Genomic DNA, 19,572 nt, shown 5'->3' with positions numbered 1-19,572 from the left:
GGGGGTCAGAGGGACATACTTCTGTACCACACAGGTTCACAAAATCTCCCGTAATGCGTAAAAGGTGGCGAACAATGATGGCTGAGTGTGCTCATACCTTAAAGAAATACCAACCGCAGATTGTATGAAAAACAAAACAAACAATCTCTTGCTTTGGACAAAACACTCAGGATATAGAAACAAATGTTTCTGTAAGCATACAGTGACAGACCTGTAACACAGATACATACCTCTAAGGGCAGACTCCTTTTTTGTCAAGGGAGAAAAGAACAAAAAAGGTTTTCTTGCACGTTTCACTGGGAGGAGGTGGAAGCAGGCAGCTTCTCTGTTTATGTTCATCTGCATACAGATCTCTTCCTTAAAGATAACATTGATAATTCTGAACAGCACCAGTGTGATTTTTCCCAGCAGCACTATTTTGTTGATAGTACATTTGGCCTCTCAGCCAATAAAATGCAGCTGCCCTTCTCTTCCCATATAACAGAGAAGAGTTTATATCTTGCAGAGACTGTGTAACTTTAAAAAAGTTTGTCAGTTAATCAGTCAATCAATCACCTGCCTGAATTTTAATACATTAAAAATAACAATAGTTTTAGGCTGCAATCACATACACACAATTCCGAGGAGCATATCTCGTTGAACTCAGTAGGAGTTACTTCTGAGCAGACATTGTCGTATTTTGCTATAAATATTGTGTGCTTTCGAGTCATTTCCAACTAACGGTGATCTGAGGTATTTTCTTGGCAAGACTGGTTGAGAGGTGGTTTGCACTGCCTTCCTTTGAGGCTGAGAGACTGTGACTTGCCCAAGGTCACCCAGTTGGTTTTCAGAGCCACTTGGGGATTTGAACCGTAATCTCCCAGAGCTGTAATCCAACACTCAAACCACTCCACTGCACTGGCTTGCTAAATGTACATATCATGAAATCCTCAGTAGAGGGGGCTTTAAGATACTGAAGGAACTAAATGAAAGAGCATTAAATTTAAGAAAGAAAAGTTGTCATTAATTCTTAGCAGAAAGTACAGTCGGCCTTCCATATCCATGGATTCTGCATCAACAGATCCAACCATCCAGAGCTTGAAATTTTTTTCTTAAAAAATCCAAAAAGCAAATCTTGATTTTGCCATTTCATATATGAAAAACTATTTTACTACACAACTATATACAGTGGGACTAGAGCACTCACAGGGTTTCCTGGAACTAAACCCCAGCAGATACCAAGGGTCCACTGTATTGTCTTTAATAATATTTTCCCTGTTACTGCAACAGTTTCCACCCCCACCCCCTTTCTTTACTCAAATTGGCTCAAAGAAAGAGTGAGCACAGACTAAACTGCCAACTGAAGCTTACTTCTAACACTTTGGCTTGACCATGTCACCATATACAGTACATTTTATATAAACAGATGGGGGACTGGCTTTGTATTAAATACTTCCTCAAACTCTTCTTGGCAATCATCCTGATAAGGGGGGAAGGAGAGAATAAATCCTTGCTGCTCATCTTTAGTTCTTCCCAACTTCTGCAAAAAAAAAAAGAAAGAAAGAAAGAAAGAAAAGAAAAGAAAAAGAAGAAGACCTAAAATGTTAAAAGGAACTGCTGACTAGCTGAAAGCTTTTTTTGCTACATTTGAAGTAAAATCAAAGTGTGGATATGTATGGGTATGCACACGTTCAGGCATGCATACACACCCACACCACTTTAAATTAAGAGGTTAACAGATTACATTTTGAACAGCCTAATGTTTTAAAAGATTCATGCATCAAGGGACAGCTCTCGGATTCTGTGTAGCTGCTTTTCTTCAGAAAGAGATGTCAAAGGATGACTGCTTGTATCAGCAAGTCTCTAATGTGCAATTACCAGGCAACTTAACACAAGGGAAAGGTAGTGATTCTTTTCAGGGTAAAGAACTAATTAACAGGTAGAGAAGAACACAGAGGTTTGGTGGCATTCAGCCAGCAGGAAGACTGCTGTGCCAGAGCAGCAGTAGCCACCAAGAAGGGAAGAGAGAGAGATAAAGCGCATAATCGCAGCTGGCTCCAAAGATCCTTTCAGCTTCTGTTTAGAAGTCCCAAGTTTCTGCTCAACTACACCAGGGTCCACCCCCTCAACAACACACACAAAATGAGTATGTTAACAGAAGGATCTCTCGCAAGGGTAACCAACTCAGAAACCAAAAGGGAACATAACATCTGCAGACAAAAGACTGGTTGTCAGCTTTTCATCCACAGTTTCCCTTGTTTCACTTTATTGCTCAGAAACAGAAGCTAGATACATGATTACAGCATTTAACTTTTCAAGTCTGCTATCAAGTAATGTTGCAAAACCAGAAAGAGTCTTCTAGTTTCAAATGCTGTTGAAACGTCTGGATTCTTGAATATTTTGATAGCACTGTAGCCATTGTTTCCAGGTAGTGTGACAACACTTACAACCTAAATCCAAGACAAGCCTTAGAATTAAGTTATTAAGATCCACATAACAGTTTAGCCAATTTTATTGGGCCATGTTTTGTGGGTTTCTTTCTTTCTTCTGTATAATTTTTAACACCTTTGCATGATGAAGAAGGCAGCAGAACTTCAAAACCTTGCATCATGTATTTTGTGCATTCTGGTTGGCCTGATGAAGATATCACTGTTTGGTAGATTTTGGATGTTATTCTGCTATGCTGTATGGCCAAAACAGATACCCCAGATGTGTTTTTAAGTTACTAAGAGTTTTTATATAATGTCACCAGTCAAACACACAAGAGACTTCTGCTACCAAAGAGTTTACAGTTTAGGGGAAGGGGGTTTCTGCTCAGTCATTAAATTTTTTTTATTACATCCAGAAATGTAAATTAGGATCACTAGATCAAGAAATAACATTTACTAAGTCAAACTAAAGGTAAATGGTCACCCTTTTTTCACTTTTATTTCTACTTCAGGCATCTAATTTCATGAGTGACCCCCCTGCAACATCTGGCTCAGATAAAAAACTGAGTCATCTGGGTAGTTCTAATAAAACTACTTGCTCAGTTTTGCACGTACCTCCAAACATTAATTACTGTTTCCATTCCTATTATCCATTTGGAGCTCTATCTTTAAGGGGAAGGATACATTAATAAAGTTAGTATGTGCCCAGATTCCTGTTTGAGGCAGGAAACATGATGGCCCCCAGGTTTCTTTCATCTAGGAAAGCCAAGCATCTGTTTTGATATCTCTGCAGCCCCTAAAATGCTGAAAACCATGTTGTGGTAATATTTTTATTAGGCCAACCAAAAAAAAAAAAAAACCAACAAAAATACATGTAAGCAAAATCTTGAGATCTCTCCTTCAATCAAAATTATTTCAAATATTGGAGGGGGGGCACTTGATGATAGTAGTAGGCTGCTTGCTGTGTCTTTAGAGACATAATAGAAAGGAGGGGTCTGCAGATCTCAATACGGGGCTGGCTCTTCACTGAGAGCCTTGTCTGCTCTTGTTGAAGGAAGAACATTCTCAAGAAATTCTATCTGTTATGACTTGGCAACAATTCTTACAACTCTATTATGATCCAGGAAACTTGTTTTAGAGTGACAGGTACAAGTCCATCAAGCTAGCCTTTAGTTTAGCATCATATTTCTGGAGCAAGAAAAACTGAACTAGATTAGATTACTTTGGTATGACTTTCTACCTCTGTTTCTCTCAGGGTACCATCTCTTATATGGTGTTATTTTACAGCGTCTCATGGGACACTGATCCTTGCTGACACATCAAGGTGGTCTTGGATTTTTTTTTCTTTAAAGAAAAAGATCAGTTAATAGATCTCTTAAAGGCATGCAAAAATTAGAACAGACAACAAGGTTATTACCAAAGCATCTTCATAGTAGGAAACCTTCACCTACAACAGTACAGCATGTCAGGCAACTGATTGTGACATGGAAACTGGTGTAATCCAATTTCAAAGCTCTTACTAGTGACACAAAGACTAAAATAATACACTCTTTAATGTAATTCCTCTACTACTACACTCTCTAATCTGAAAGATCCCAAAAGCATGCAGACTAACTGGCCAAGTACTACAGGTACCTGCCATGTGGACAGAGAGGAAAAAGAGGGCATAAATTGTTCATACAATAACTGCAGTTTGCATGAAAGAGAAACTGCTAAGCTATACAACGATGGGAACCAAATTAGAAGAGCTTCTGTATGACAGCAAAAGCAGGCATGGGGAGAGGAGAAACTATAACTACTGCTCCATCAAATTTAATACAAAGCTTTTGCATGCATTTATCATGTTGAAAAGAAAGAGATTTGCTCTATGCCTTTGTTTCCCTTAAGGAGGGTTTCCCCCCATATTTACCCTGAGGTAGAAAAGCTAACTGGCAAAATCAGAAAATGAGGGAAAAGAATAGAAAGTACAACAGCAGCAGAATTATCAGGTGCTCATCCACAGTCTGCACTTCTACATTTAAAAGGCTCAGAGGCACTAAGTGTGCACCCCTTTCCTTCACTGGGGAGACAGCAACTGAATCCTCTGCATCTTGAAAAAGATAAAATACAGCATCCCAAGACACAGATCTGACAGCTCTAAACAACTACTCTTTTTTGCCAGAGCTTGGAAGCCAAAGGTTATGAACAAGTATAACTAGTTATCTTTTTGGTAACAGAGGGAATAATGATATTACAGTACATTTCAAAAGTAAAGTAATGAATAGTAAATTAAAGGTATCAGGAAGCAACAAACATGGAACAAGCAATGGACTGAGGTAGATGTGGGTTTAGTTTTTAACACTGTACTGAGAACACATGTGTTAGTTTTCAGACACTGTAAAAGCAAACAGGAACACAATATTTTTATTAATTCTTTTATTATTTATATTAATATTTATTGCATTCCATCTTTTTGTTGCTGTTGCTATGTGCCTTCCAGTTGTTACTGGCTTATGACGACTATTAAGGGAAACCTGTCACTGGGGTTTTCTTAGGGGGGTTGACATTGTCTTCCTCTGTGGATAAGAGTGTGTGATTTGCCCAAAATCACCCAGTGAGTTTCTGTGGCCCATTGGGATTTGAACCCTGGTCTCTAGGAGTCCTAGCCCAACATTCAAACCACCACAACACACTTTCTATGCCACTTCTATACATGTCTTGTATACCACTTATTTTATCAGAGACTGTGTCCACTGATGAAAAGCTTAATTTGAATAGCAACATTAAAATTTTACCACAGACAGTTTGGATGTGCTTATACATCCTGCTTTGTCATTAGAATCACTGCCCCACACAGGAACTGCTTCCAACTAGAGCAAGATAAACAACACATCAAAGGTCTTCAGGGCTGCTTTTTCACTTAAAGAAGCAGGAGAAGTTTTATTCTTCCAAACATCTGGAGTCTGTGAATTTGTGTCTTTTCTCCCAATGAATAAGGATATTTCCTTCTTAAAGAGGGGGTCTCTCTCTGTCTCTCTGTGAAAGAATTATAAACATATTCCTGAATCATGGGGAGAAAGAGGCTACTTCCTCAGTAACTTGCTTGCGGAGACTGCCTAAAGCAGGCCAATCTAGTATTGAGTTGGTATAATATATACAGTGTAGATGTTCCTGAATTAAAAAGGAATAAATTAGAGAGAGAGTGCTTAATGTATTATAAATATCTGAGGCTGAAAGATGACACATTAGACTTCCAATACCAATTGAAGGCCAAAGTAAGGATTACTATTACATTTACTATTATTATTACATCAAAAGAAGCATAAGCTAGGTAGCATTCAATAGAATTCAGAGAAAAACACCAGATGTATCATGGAGTCACAGAGTTGGAAGAAACCACAAGGTCCATCCAGTCCAGCCCCCTGCCATGCAGGAATACACAATCAAAGCACTCCCAACAGATGGCCATCTGTTTAAAAACCTCCGAAGAAGGAGACTCCACCACTCTCTGAGGCAGCGCATTCCACTGTTAAACAACTCTTACCATCAGGAAGTTCTATGTTTAGAAAGAATTTTTTTCTATAGTTTGAATCCAAATCAAAAGATCGTCTATTTATTAATAGAAAAGCTTGATGTATTTTGGATTATGTCTGCTCTTAAGGCATTCTGCAGGGAGACACTTAGAATCAAACCATTTTCATTTTCCCAGTAAATGGTTTAAGAGTCCCTAATTCAGGCTTCTGAAGTTTAATTCTAAGTAGTCCCCTAACTAGCTTTTCTACCAGTAAATGGACCATCTTTTGAGCATCCTGAGACTATGAAATTAGTACAAGAAGACCAACAATCTGTTTTTTTTCTTCTAGAAAATGCCACTTAAGGAAGAGACAATAAAATCAAATATCAAGAGGTGACTGGGCGGGAAGGAGGCTCAAAATATTTCCCTGCTCCCAGTCATACCTTTCTGCATTCACCTCCACCCCAGCTCCAAATATATGTAACCTTTTGCTTTTAAACAATACTAATATCTAGTATGTTTAGGGACCCTGTAACCATTCCCAACAGTTACGTATGAGAAAGAGGAGACAATAAAAAAGAAACAGCCAATAGAAAGTCCTACTGAGATAGCTATTACTGTAAACTTGTACCATATAATCCCATCATATCACATTACATATTATCAATTCTATCTCCTTCATTATTGAACATTTTGCTGTGATGAATGTAAAAATTTAAACAAATAAAACAGAGCCTGAAGCAGTAGATATCTAGCACATTTGCTGCTGGTAACTTAGAAACCAATCACATCAGCATTTGAACAGCACATAAATGAGAAGCTGCTATGTTGGAATTTAAACACTTTCATTCCCCACTACAAAAGCAGTTAATATACTGAATTATTTAGACAGTGTTACCCCAAAACAATTATGTTGCATCTAATCTTATTAAACCCATTTAAAAGAGCAAATCTTGCAAGAACCTGCCAATTAAGTCTCAACGTCTAAAGCTAGGCTTCTCAAAACAATGATGCTTCACATCATTATCCATGTTGTATTTTCCCCAAAACACATTCATCACTGGGTGTCTTTCCAAGAAAAGGGAAGTTGTAGCTGTCTTTCTAGGAGTCATGTAGATCCCCCAAGAACAGAATTTCTGGCAAACTGTTAATCCAGGGAAAGGTCTTATGGCATATAGGACATATAGGTCTCCAAACATTTTAGAAGTTTCTGATGTGCATCTTTCCTTCACTACAGCGAAAGAGACAAGCCTGTTGGGTGGGGGAAAGAACAAAGAGAAGAGACTTATTTGCCCCAGGTCCTGAACTTTGGACTGGTTGGACCACTTCAGCAGCTCTGTGGGGCCAATTTTCTGTCTCAGAACACTACAAGTGCCACTTCACAACCAATGAACAGCAAGTATGGGTAGAAATGACACTGTATTTGATGTCATCTATGCAAACCAAAATACCGGGGGGGAGGGGGCACAAAAAATCTGGCATTTTTATGTTGAACAACTCAGGGCTTCCTGTGACCTATTTAAAAGCTAAATTTCTGCTCATGGAGTTTTCCAAAAGAGGCAATTTATTCCTCTTTTTGCCAGAAAACGGGAGATCTTTAGTTTTCCAAAGAGTTACACAATTTGGTCACTTTTATCCTAGGCAGGGGCCTTCTCCCTAATTAGATACTTACAGTATCTGGGTCTGCTTTATCTATTTCCTTTCAAATTGGTATTAAATTGTCATTGTGCAAAAAAGCACAGACATACTCATGTCTCTAGATAAACCTTTTCACTGTAGTCTGTTTTTGCTCAGAGTCATCAATATTTATTTGGGCATGTTATAATCCCAAGGAGAATCAAATCTAAAAAGGGTGAAGGCTCAGAACACGCCTTCAGGCCTCAGTGGCTGGAGACTATTTGCTGAAATTTCTAGCAATGAATGTGGTATGCAACTTTTGCACTAGGCCTAATTTTGTATATCCCACTCTTTGGGAATAGGTGTTACTGATTTTACCATTAGTGAGTGATAAATAAATGTGTCCTTACATATAAAGATAATGAAAGTTCATCAAGTCTATTCAAATTTGTCTGTTTTTAAGAGTCCAAGAAAGAAAGAAAGAAAATCTGGTATGAAAAAGGTCCAACCTCCATAATTTAAATACATATATACATGTGAGTCTGTATTCATGCATGCATAAAGACATCTGGTAATAAAATACTTTCCTGCAGATTATCATATAAGGCTCTCTTGTACTAAACTTTTCCATCTTGTAGTAAGATATTGAGAATGCTAGCTGATAATACAATAGACCTTTAACACATGGTCTTCCACCATTTGTCCCCAAAGAGGTCTTTGGATATATGGCTATATTTTCCCATCCTCGACATTCCTCAGAAATTCCTACTGGACATTGCAGTCTACATCAATAGACAGTACTGTCAATACATATGTTTCTTCTGTATTGGAATGACAGAAGGGCAAGGTGAACACAAGCACATGTGAAACTCACCTTTGCTATATACTGTATACTTTTAAGCTTTCACTTCGGGAATTTTAAAATAAATACTCATGTAAAAGCATCACACAACATGGCATCTGGTGCATAGTAACCACACCTTTCAATGGGTTACGTACATGATTTTTGTAGAAAATTCCAGACAGCATTTCCAATTTTTCAGCTCATGAGAGATTTCTAATGTTGACTATCCTTGAACAAGATTAGCAGTACAGTATATTCCTGGGATTTCCCTTGTGTTATTCTTAAGATAGGAATGCAAACTGAAGTGTTCAGCAATTCCTGAGCAATGTTCAGGTCACTGCAATGTTCATTAGTTTGCTCAAATAAATGCATGTCCCACTATACATCTGTTGTCATCATGTTAACTCCCTTCCCCAGACACATGACCTTTCCACACTCACCATGTTTATCACCATACTGTTTCTGCTGCCACAGAAAGCAGATACTTGAGACATGTACAAATCCAATTAAGAGATTTATTAATTCCCCTGGGGAAGGATTTGAAAGAAGCACTTGCAAAAAGGTTTTCAATCTGGGTCAAAGGCAGTGACAGTCACACTTAAGAGGAGGCAGTTCAGGGTAATTTGTCTGTGCTTAGGAGGCGCTGCTCTCGATATAAGCTCTAGTAAGGCATTTATTACAAGAACTGACAGAGATCAGTCTTCCTACATCTGCTGTGCTACTTTTAATACTACTAGATGTTTTACAATCAAGGCATAATCTTGTCCACAGCAATTACACTGCTCCACCCTTGATCAAACAGTTGTGCAGTGTTTTACACCTTTGATTCAAGCTGGAGGTATATGCAACTTATCCCAGCATGAAGGCTTTGTGCTTAAAAATGAAAGCTTTGCACCACTAGCAGCTGAGCACAAAAAATGGCATTTTGTACTGAAAATTTGCTGCAAGCAAATCCATGCTGACATCTTCTGTTAATGCCTATCCAAGTCAGAGTTCATCCAGGTAAAATAGAACTCCATAGAATTTAGAAGGATTAGCCATATTGAAAGCATGTTTCTGTGATCCTACTTTTCTGAACAGACTGCAGGGAGGGAAAAATTGTACACACCCACCCACCAAAGATATGTTCCAGACACCAAATATGTATGCTCCCTGCTTCTACCCACCTCAGCTCCTTTGCATCTAACAAATGTAAATAAGACATTTAACAGATTTTCACTGTTGCAGCAGAATCAAAGAAGAGGTTTCATTCATTCATATGTATTTATCACAGTACAACTGATGGTGGCAAAAGAGTCCTATCAGGAAATAGCTGTAAGCAATTAATAACTGAAAAGGTGCTACTACATATTTCTTCTCCACAGGATCCTGGTCCCTCCTGGCTAATATGATGACAGCTAGGAGTATGTTCTTCAGAGTCAAGACAATAAGGGAGACTGCTCCCAAGATTTCAAATTTGGTTTTAAGTAGGGCCTTCAGCATTACACTGAAACACCACATGAGGAACCAAGAGGGCACTGATGGGTTGATCTCTCAGGATACTCGGAGTCCTTATATGGGATTTGTCTGCTCTCTTTAAAATGCTAAATAAAACAAGACTTGCCTCTTCAGTCTCTTCAGTTAAAAGCCTCTTGAAGAAACTATATTGGAGGAAATCAAGGTCAGGATCCCATATGGCTAGAGGGTCCCTGCATTATAGCAGGATTGATAGTTTTAAACATTGGCCACACTGATGGGGGATTCTGGTTGTAGTTCAAAAAGTAAATTCTCCAAGCTCTGTTCATAAGAATAAGAATAAGAACAAGTCTGGTGAAAACAGAAAGTCCAGAGAAGGACTCTCTTTTCAGGCTATTTTATTTGTTTCTTCTCTGATAGCATTTCCTACATATCCTGCACACACTTGGGCAAGAAACACAAACTAGGAATTGCTACGCTTCTCTTCCCTCTCAGCTTAAATCGAGTGAATTAGTCTCTTTTTTAGTAGTGGCGATTGTCCTACACAATCCTTCAAATGTTACTATCCCTAAATAAAACCATGGCCACTTTATCTGATCTTTACACATCTCACTTTCCAAGCAGTACAAATGATGTGCTTGGGAAATAGTGATGCAAGGGGAAAGGTAACCCCTGAAATGTCCAGACAACTGGATACCTCTTTTGAATAAATCTACAGGTTCTACAGGGAGATTAGCATCTGTCCTTGAAATGGTGACCTAAATCTGAGAAACAGAATGGAAGGTACTTGTTACTAAGGTCAAAAAACAGCAAGACTGTTGCAGATATCTTTTCCTACACAAAAAGAAAAGAAGGTTGAAATCTATGGAAATGCCTGATCTTTCTTTGAAGATGTAACTTGTAGCCTTCAAGAATGTGAATCTAGCATTTCTTTGTATTTGAGGTTGGGCCCCCCCACCCTTTTTTTCTTTCTTCTAGCTAACAATAAGTGGCAAATTGCCATTATGTATGAAGTGAAATTATTAAGAGGGAAAGAATTTTAAAGGTACACCTAAGTAAAGTGATTCAGCTTCCGGAAATCTATCAAAGCATTTAGTACAAAGTTCCACCCATCCATGTTGAGGCAATGGCACTTGTATGTGAGCCTTAAATCTTTAAATGCTGTCCTCCTCCCTAACAAGCAAACCTGCATAACAACAAAGAAAATGTGGCACAGCAACTGAAGTCCTTGACTATCCAGAATGGAAGCCACAATTCTCTGGTCAAAACCCTCTGATCATTCACTGGTCATAGAAACCAATTTGTCTTAGGAGTTTAAAAGGATGAACATTTTGCAATTAGGTCATCATGTTAAATAACACCCAGTATGTTTGTAGCCAGCCTCCCTCCATTTGTGTATGAGCCTTCAAGTTGCCTGTTGACTTATGGTGACCTGATTGATTTAATAAGAGTTTTCTCAGGCAAGGAAAACTGAAAGGTGGTTTGCCAGCTACATCCTCTGGAATATAACCTACAGCACCTAGTTGCCAGTCTCTCATCCAAGTACAGTGGTGCCTCGGGTTACGAAATTAATTCGTTCCGCCGCGGCGTTCGTAACCTGATTTTTTTCTTAACCCGAAAAAGCCATAGGCGCTAGCGCTGGAAAGCCGCGTTTCGTGCGAAAAAGCGCCGAAAAGCACCAAAAAATTTTTTCGTAAGCCGAAAAAAAAACGTAACCCGGAACAGTTTTTTCCTATGGGATTTTTTCGTATCCCGGAAATTTCGTAAGGCGGTGCTTTCGTATCCCGGGGTACCACTGTACTAACCAGGACTGACCCTGCTTAGCTTCCAAGAAAAGATAGGATCTGGTGCCATTTGCAACTGAGTACAAAACTACCTTCCCAATTAACAATTACAGTACAAAAACTTACAAGTTACATAGGAGTATACTTCTCTTGTTCCAGTGTCACATAAAACTGATAAGGAATACAGGGAATCTATATTTTGTTATTGTTTATTGTTTGCCTTCATTATTAAAATTTGACTAGAAAAATACAGAAAACATGAGAAAGAATGAGAAAGTGTAATAGAATATTCATCTGCACCACCACAAGTTACTCCAAGGAATCCCATCATGAAGAGTGAAGACAAATGGAAGGGATGGAAAGTTAACAACTGTTCAGAGGTTTATCCAGCAAAATCCAATGAAGATCACAGCATCAACAGAAGTTGCATTTACACAGAATTCAGAACCATGATTTAGTGTTATGAAATCAGCAAGGCCAGAAGATAAAAAATGAGATTTTGCTTCCATTCTATGTTCTCCACAGTTAGCACTCTGTCCAAATTCTAAACTGTGATTAACCTTAACTATAGATGAATGAACCAGCTCCATAAGCTATTATTTCTAGCTTCAATGTTAGTTTGGATCTGGATATCACAACTAGCTGCAGTTGAGCTAAAATGGAAGTAAAACCTTCCCAACTCCACCTGATAAGTCCAAGTCTTGCTGCCATTCATTCTCACAAGACTAACTCATGGTTTAACACAGGCAAGGGAATACTGCAGCCCATAGACTACATAACATCACTAAGGTCCCTGACCCCACAATGGACTCCTCTGCAATCCCCTATCCCCAAAATATAATTTAGCCGGGGAGGTGGTGATGTTGCCATTTGTGAAAGACTCCAGGAGCAGCACGTCTCATTTTAAATTGCAGGTCTCTAGAGCATCTTTTTAAAGTGTGTGTGAAGTGAGACCTTTTTTTCAAAAAGAGAAGTAGATTTTTGTACACTTCTGCTTTTTTTTTTTTAAATGCTTCTGTTTCCCTAGCCATTCTGAGGCAGCAAATTGACTCACAGAGCATGTTCACTTCTGGTTTAGCATTAAATGTTAACCCATTAACTGGGTGTGTGTGTGTGTGTGCACGCGCGTGCGCCCTCAAGTCACCTGTTGACTTATGGTGACCCCATTAATTTTATAGAGTTTTCTCAGGCAAGCGATACATAGAGGTGGTTTTGCTAGTTCCTGCCTCTGAAATTTAGCCTACAGCACCTGGTATTCATTGAAAGTAATTTACTACGTACAATCTCTCCAACTGGGGTTTCTGTGCACAACTTGTTTAGATTTTAACTCTACAAACAAGTTTGCATTCTACTTTTCAAACTGACAATTACTGAGGGATTTTTTTCCTTTCTTTCAAATATGGATTTCATTTGCAGTGATCAATTACAGCATGAAAGCACACTGCAAGGTTTTTTTATATAAAAAAACCTGGGGGACCCATGACAACAGAAAGTAATGGTTCTTTTTATAGAAAGCTAAGTTAAGGAAAAAATGTAAACAATCTTAGTGATGTAACTGCATACTGTTCTATCAACTGTTGTATTTTTGGAAGCAATTCAGCTGATTCTCAGGAATAGCTAGCTAGTGAAGAATGTGAAAATTGAGAGAAGGATGAGCTGTGACCCACAAGCTCTTTCACTCTCAAGCCAAGGGAACCGCCTAATCAGACAGATGTCTAAGGCTCAGCAACTAACACACAAACACACCCTGAACACACCCAGTATGTAAACCTGGTTTGCACCAGGAATACAAGTCATACTTGGTCTAAACAGGTTTTCTACAATAAGAAACTGTGTGTGTTTCTCCAGCCAGTACATTTCAAGATTACTTTCATACCTCAAGGTTCATAATCAAGACAGGGTAATCCACAAGTCTTATTCTTTTAAGCAAGGTATGTGCTTACTATGGTTCAGCATATTACCCAGCAAGACCTTTTTGTATCGGGTTTTGTATCATACTGTCCCATGCAAGCATAAGGCTTGCAGCCATAAAAGAGAACATTTCTCAAAACCAGTTCTTATTCCTGAGCAGTATACTCCCTCAACCACATAGTTTAGTGTACACAGTGTCTCAGAAGACCTTATCACACGGGGCCAATATATCACATTACCGCACTACACTCTTATGGTCCTGCTATTCCACTTTTACTACACTGGCTGCCTCCTGTTGCATTTTGAGGCTTGTAGTTCAGTGAGGCCTAAGAGCTCTTTTGCTGAGAATTCTAAACGTTCCTCCTTCAACTACAAATCCAGAAGGCAACAGGAGGGAGCCAGAGCTGTTAAAGTGGGATAGCAACGCTTTAAGAGTGTAGTGTGGTTAGCTAGCCAGTTATGATCCCACTATTATCCCATCGTTCATTAATAATGGGATCATAACTGATCTTTTCACACCATAGTGCAATAATGATATATTCATGGGTTAAAAATAGGAGAATCACACTTTTAACTTATAACTGAAGCATTACCCTCTCCTCTTTGAGATAGTGCATATGTGTGCAGATGAGGCTAAGGCGACTCTGGGCCAGTATCATGAGAGTCTTAGCACAGCCAGCAATTATATAATTATGAAATAAAGAACAGCAACAGCATGGAATAACACACAGAAATGCGCACACACACACGTATATAGTGTGTGTGTGTGCGTGTGTGTATACATATTTATATATCTATATCTATATCTATATATAACTTACACTATGTACTATATATGTATATAGACACACACATAAATACACTGTTTATTTATATCTGCTCTGGACACACACACCCCGCATAAAGGATATTCCTCGTATTATCGAGCCCCCTTAAAGATAATGGGGCTTGTGCCTGCAAGGCCCACAGCACCACTTCCTCCAGCGTAGCTTCCAGAGTATGCTGGAAGCCGCGTAAGGCACGCCCGCATATGACGCAGGTGCCCTGTGTATGGAATTAAGAACAGCAACAGCATTGAGGCTAGGAATTATAGGCGATTTACAGACCGCCCCTTTGCCTGTACTCGCCCCTTTCCCCAACGGATGGGCCTCAGCTGCCACAGCGGCAGCCCTGAGGCCCCGATCTGCCACTTCTCCAGGCGCTTCCCCACGGCCTGGAAAGGGGTGTCCTCGGCCCCTTTCTCCTTTGTGTCACTGGCACAGCCGTGTAAAGGCTGCGCCAGTGACACAAACCCAGGAAGGAGCTCCAAAATGGAGCTCCTTCCAGTGCCGCAGAAAGGGCGCCACAGGTGCCCTTCCGTGGTGCCAGACGTCAAGTGCGCACCGCTCTGTTTGGAGGCGACGCAGCCAAGACGTCGTAATGGCGGCGCCCATGTGGACAGGGCAACGCCATTTTGTACATACTCTGTATGTACTAGGGTTGCGGGTATCTAAAAGAGACGCCCCCAGGCAACCCTAGTACGTACTGAGTACGTACGAAACGGACTGTTTGTACAGGGCCATAAATAGCTATCACTATCGACCCACAGGAAGTAATTCTGCCACAGAGCAAGCTGGGGTTAAAAGCTAACCCCCACAATAGCGCTAATGAAATATTATTGAATTTTGCACCTGCATTAATAAAGTTTCAATTGTGCTTTTGACAGGTTAATAACGAGAGAAAGCATTATTACCAACCCACGGGAACATGACACTATATTGACAGGATAAGTGCAAGATCTGCGCAACATGTGAAAATCTTCATCTCAATTGTGAAATCATGATGGAAAAAGGATGGGACAAGGTGCTTCCCCCCCATGTGATAAGGTCCAGAGTTTCAATACAGTAAAGCAAATGTACACCTACTAAGTGAGCATACACTAGCAGCTATTTCTTAGAGAGAAAAGCATAATCCCCTGGTCCTTCAGGGAAAAAATGCTGAAACTAATGGAAGGCTATGCATTATCTGTCAGAGTTCTTCAAAGCAGAAAAGGCAACACATTAGTCTCTTAACACCCCCCCCCCCCCCCATGAAAAGGAAAGCACAAAAGGACACCGAACTGGCATTTTCCTCTACAGGGTGTCTTTAAGTAGTTAAAAGACTCCTTCAGGGCAAGATGACAAGAACTCTGGCTCTGCTCCTCTGTGTAGGAGATGCCACTTATCTGCCCAGGGCTGTGATTGAACCCAAGTGAGTTGTTGGCTTAGGGCAGAAGAGGGCACATTGTTTGAATATCAGATTAGTTACAAGTCTGGAAAGACTTTTCTAAGCATCCTCATGGTCTTCACTCCAGGAAAATTCCCTAAATGCTCAACAAACCAGAGAGTTTATTAAATCCAGAAGGCTGCATTATTACTTTTACTGTATAGATCATGAAGTTGGTGCACATGCACTCAGAATGCAAGGGGGGATTCTGAGACTGAGCAATAAAGAAGGAATTAAACGTGGGTGGCTGCTTGATGGGGATTAGAAAGGCTGCTCAGAGATTTCAAGGAAACCCAAACAAACTCTCATTATACTGACAAGAATTTACTTGAAACAGCAATACACATGCCAAAATGTCTGGCTTTTCAGGACATAATACAAAATCATGGGTGAAGTTACCATGTCTTGAAACACACTACTAAAGGGGTAAGGCAACCTGGTGCTCTGCAGATGTTTTGGACTACACAACTCCCATAATATTTGATCTATCGCTCTTGCTATCATCTGGGAGTTATAGGTCAAACATCTGGACAGCACCAGTTTACCTAATGCTAAGCAAGTGCTTTCAGACTCCCAGGTTGTGGTAGATACCTAGCTGGAATTTGTCTGTGAATTCTGTCTGTGGATTAAATTAATTAAACAGGCTTTCCTCAATTCTATACATTCTTGAGAATGAAAAGGTGTTGTTTCCCAGAAAACTGGGAAATAGTTCCAAGGCTTTGGTCACATGGAGGCTGCTAAGCAGATAAATGGCCTACAATTCTCAGGACCTGCCAGTGTTGTCATTGCTTTATACCAGACCCATCTGTATCTGGAATCACAAATTTTCTTGGGGGGGGGGGAGGTTTGCAACTTTAAAGCTCATAGCAGAAAATCCTGATACCTTAATTTATCTTCCAATAAGCATGAAGGAAGTTGCTTAGGAAGTCAATCAGTGTTTATGATCAGGATATTAGAGGGATTATATATTTATAGTAGGACTACTGGAGGATAACACAAGTGTTATGTCAGCAATATTCCTGATTTTGCATAACTGAAACTGTGCAGCACTCCTAATATTAGCTAAGTATTAACTCAGTATTGTCAGGTTCTTTATAAAGCCAATTTTCTTTCACATCTAATCAGTGGAATGTGACCAGTAAAGAAAATTTTCTTCCTACTATCACCTGGGAAAACATAGGCAACATTGGCAATTATGATGCTGCAGATAAAATAAAGATATTTGCATAACAATAGGGACAGTTCATAGTAGCAAAATCGAAATAGCACATCAACTCATCAGCTGAGAAACTTAAAGGATCATTATGTTGTCTGAACCGAAAACCATTCTGAGCAGTTGCAAATAAGAACCAAACAAATGATTTAATAAGGATTTGCAAATCAGAGTGTGTAGTAGTTCTGACTAGGAGTACTGGTGGATCTGACAGGGTCATTTCTCTGCCTCTAGAAGCCAATCTAGCTAGAAAAAAAGAATGCAAAGTATGGAGATAATAAAAGCCAGAATACTGTTCTGAGACAGAATTTCTCCAACTATAGTATTTAAAACTTTACCTATGTTTTTAAAACTAGGATTAACAGAAGCCATAGCTTGGTACACTTAAGCCAACAGTCTAGTACAATCATATAGGCTTTTGTGCAAATTAACAGATCACCTTGGGCTAGGGTTGCCATAAGTCTGGACCTCCAAACCAGGGCAAATGTAGGACAAACTTTTCAAATGTAGGACACATTTTTTTAAAAATGGAGGATATGCGAAAAAATTTGATGTTTTTTTTTTAAAATGTTACTATAAATGCATGTTTCTTAGGCATGATCAAAATGGAGGGCATTTGGGCATTATTCCTAGACAGATGGCAGAAAGGGACTTTCCCTTTCTGGCCAACCCCCCCTCCCCCCATTCCAAACAGCACATTTGGACATTGAACATGGCTTTACTTAACATGGCCTCTTGCATATTTCAGAGTCTTATTCGATAACCAAACTCTTTGGATTTCACACTGAACATGCTATGCATACTGAATATGTCAAGGTGGTTTAACAGGAAGTGGGTTTGCCCTCGGATTCAACTGTACTTCTCAGAAGTGTGTACTTGGTCAAGGGACTTTGGTTTTTTTCACTGCACATGAGTTTGTAAAAATCAGAGCAACTTACATTGGTCGTGCCTCAGAAGCTGGCTCATATCATCATCATCATCATCATCATCATCACCACCACTATCCTCTTCCTCCTCCTCCTCTTCTTCCTCCTCGTCCGTCCGTCCTCCCTCCCTCCCTCCCTCCCTCCCTCCCTCCCTCCCTCCTTCCTCCGCCTCTGCCTCCCGGGCCCAAGCGGAGGAGGAGGTGGGTGGCGCGCTCCCCGCTCACCCGCGCGCCAAGGCAGCAGGCAGGCAGCCACCCACCACCTCCTCTGCGCGACCACGCTAGGCATTTGCCTTGGGCCCGGGAGGCGGAGCTGGAGGAGGAGGAGGCAGTGGCTGAGGGCCCGCCGGCTGCATGAGACACGCGGCCAGAAGAGAAGGAGGAGGAGGAGGTGGGTGGCCGTGGGCGGGGCAGTCCCGCCTTTGGCGCAAAACCGGACCAGGACCGGGCCCAGAGCGCCAAAAGCAGGTTTGTCCTGCCTACTGGCAGGATATAACATCCCTACCTTGGGCCCAATGAAAAACAGTGACCTCAAGTGCCTGGGATTCCATGGCTTTAGAAGTTAAGGGTATTCTTTTTCCATATGAGTATGCTTACATCAAATAAGGCCTTGGGTGAGTTTTGGCCCATCAAAAATAGAAGAGTGGTTACAAGATCCATTATTTCTGGGCTGTCTCCTCCACTGTAACTCCTTCATTCCTAATCTTTGGAACAGTGGTGAAAACATTTATTTCATAAGACTTTTAGAAGATCACTTTCAGAGTTCCCATCCGGAGGTTTGGTATGTGTATGTATTAAGAAAGTGTATTCTAATGACTGCACAAAGATTATTACTATATTATATATTATTGTTGTGTTTGTTGTTATATTGTTTTATGATTAGTTTCAAGTGGTTTTATGATTAGTTTCTTGAACTGAGTGCTGTTGAAGATAGTTGGACCTAAGACATAGAAGGAAACATTAAATAAGTAGTAGGATTTTGGTAAAGCTCTTCAGAAAGCAAAACTGTGAGCTTTTAGACTGGAGACTGCAGTGGCCAGACAATACCAGACCTACTGCTTCTACTACTTGCTTTCTAACCCTTTATTTGACATACGTACTTCCTCAACTATACGTCAGAAAAGCCGCTGAGTGCTAAGAATTTCTGTGAAGTTCCAGTTAAGACCTAACAATAACATTGGGTTAAATAAAGATGGTTTCATCTGCAGGGATATTGGCCCTTTCTTTGAGATGCTTGTGGTTTTGATTTGGACTATCACCTTTCTGGTTCAGTTCTTATGTAGAGGAAAACCTTTTCTGCAAAAACCTGTAGTCACTACTTGTTTTACAAGAATAAGGATGAAGATGCTTTAGCCTACTAGCCTTACAAGCCATTTTTGAAAACTGGACCACTTCTACAGCTCTATATAGCAAGTTTGTATAGTGGACCCTTGTTATACGCTGGGGTTTGGTTCCAAGATCCCCCATGGATAACAAAAATGCTCAAATCCCATTAAATATAATGACATAGCTTTGCTGGTCAATGACCGAATAAACTTTATTACAATAATGACATAGCAAAATGGTGTCCCTTATAAAAAATGGAAAATCAAGGTTTGATATTTGAAACTTAGACTTTTTTTAGAACATTTTCAAACCATGGATGCTTGAATCCATGTATATAAAAAATCAGTGTATA

General features: G+C 39.9%; 1 protein-coding gene across 9 annotated transcripts in view; it reads right to left on the bottom strand.

Annotated features, from left to right (window-relative positions):
• Window positions 1-19,572, bottom strand: part of BAIAP2 (BAR/IMD domain containing adaptor protein 2) — a 182,841-nt gene that overhangs the window by 102,878 nt on the left and 60,391 nt on the right. The gene's annotated exons all lie outside the window — the stretch shown is intronic.

Source organism: Sceloporus undulatus, chromosome 2 (assembly GCF_019175285.1).
Source record: "Sceloporus undulatus isolate JIND9_A2432 ecotype Alabama chromosome 2, SceUnd_v1.1, whole genome shotgun sequence".
Classification (NCBI taxonomy): Eukaryota; Metazoa; Chordata; class Lepidosauria; order Squamata; family Phrynosomatidae; genus Sceloporus; species Sceloporus undulatus.
Note: the sequence above shows the minus strand (reverse complement) of the source record. Positions and strands in the feature narration are given on the sequence as shown.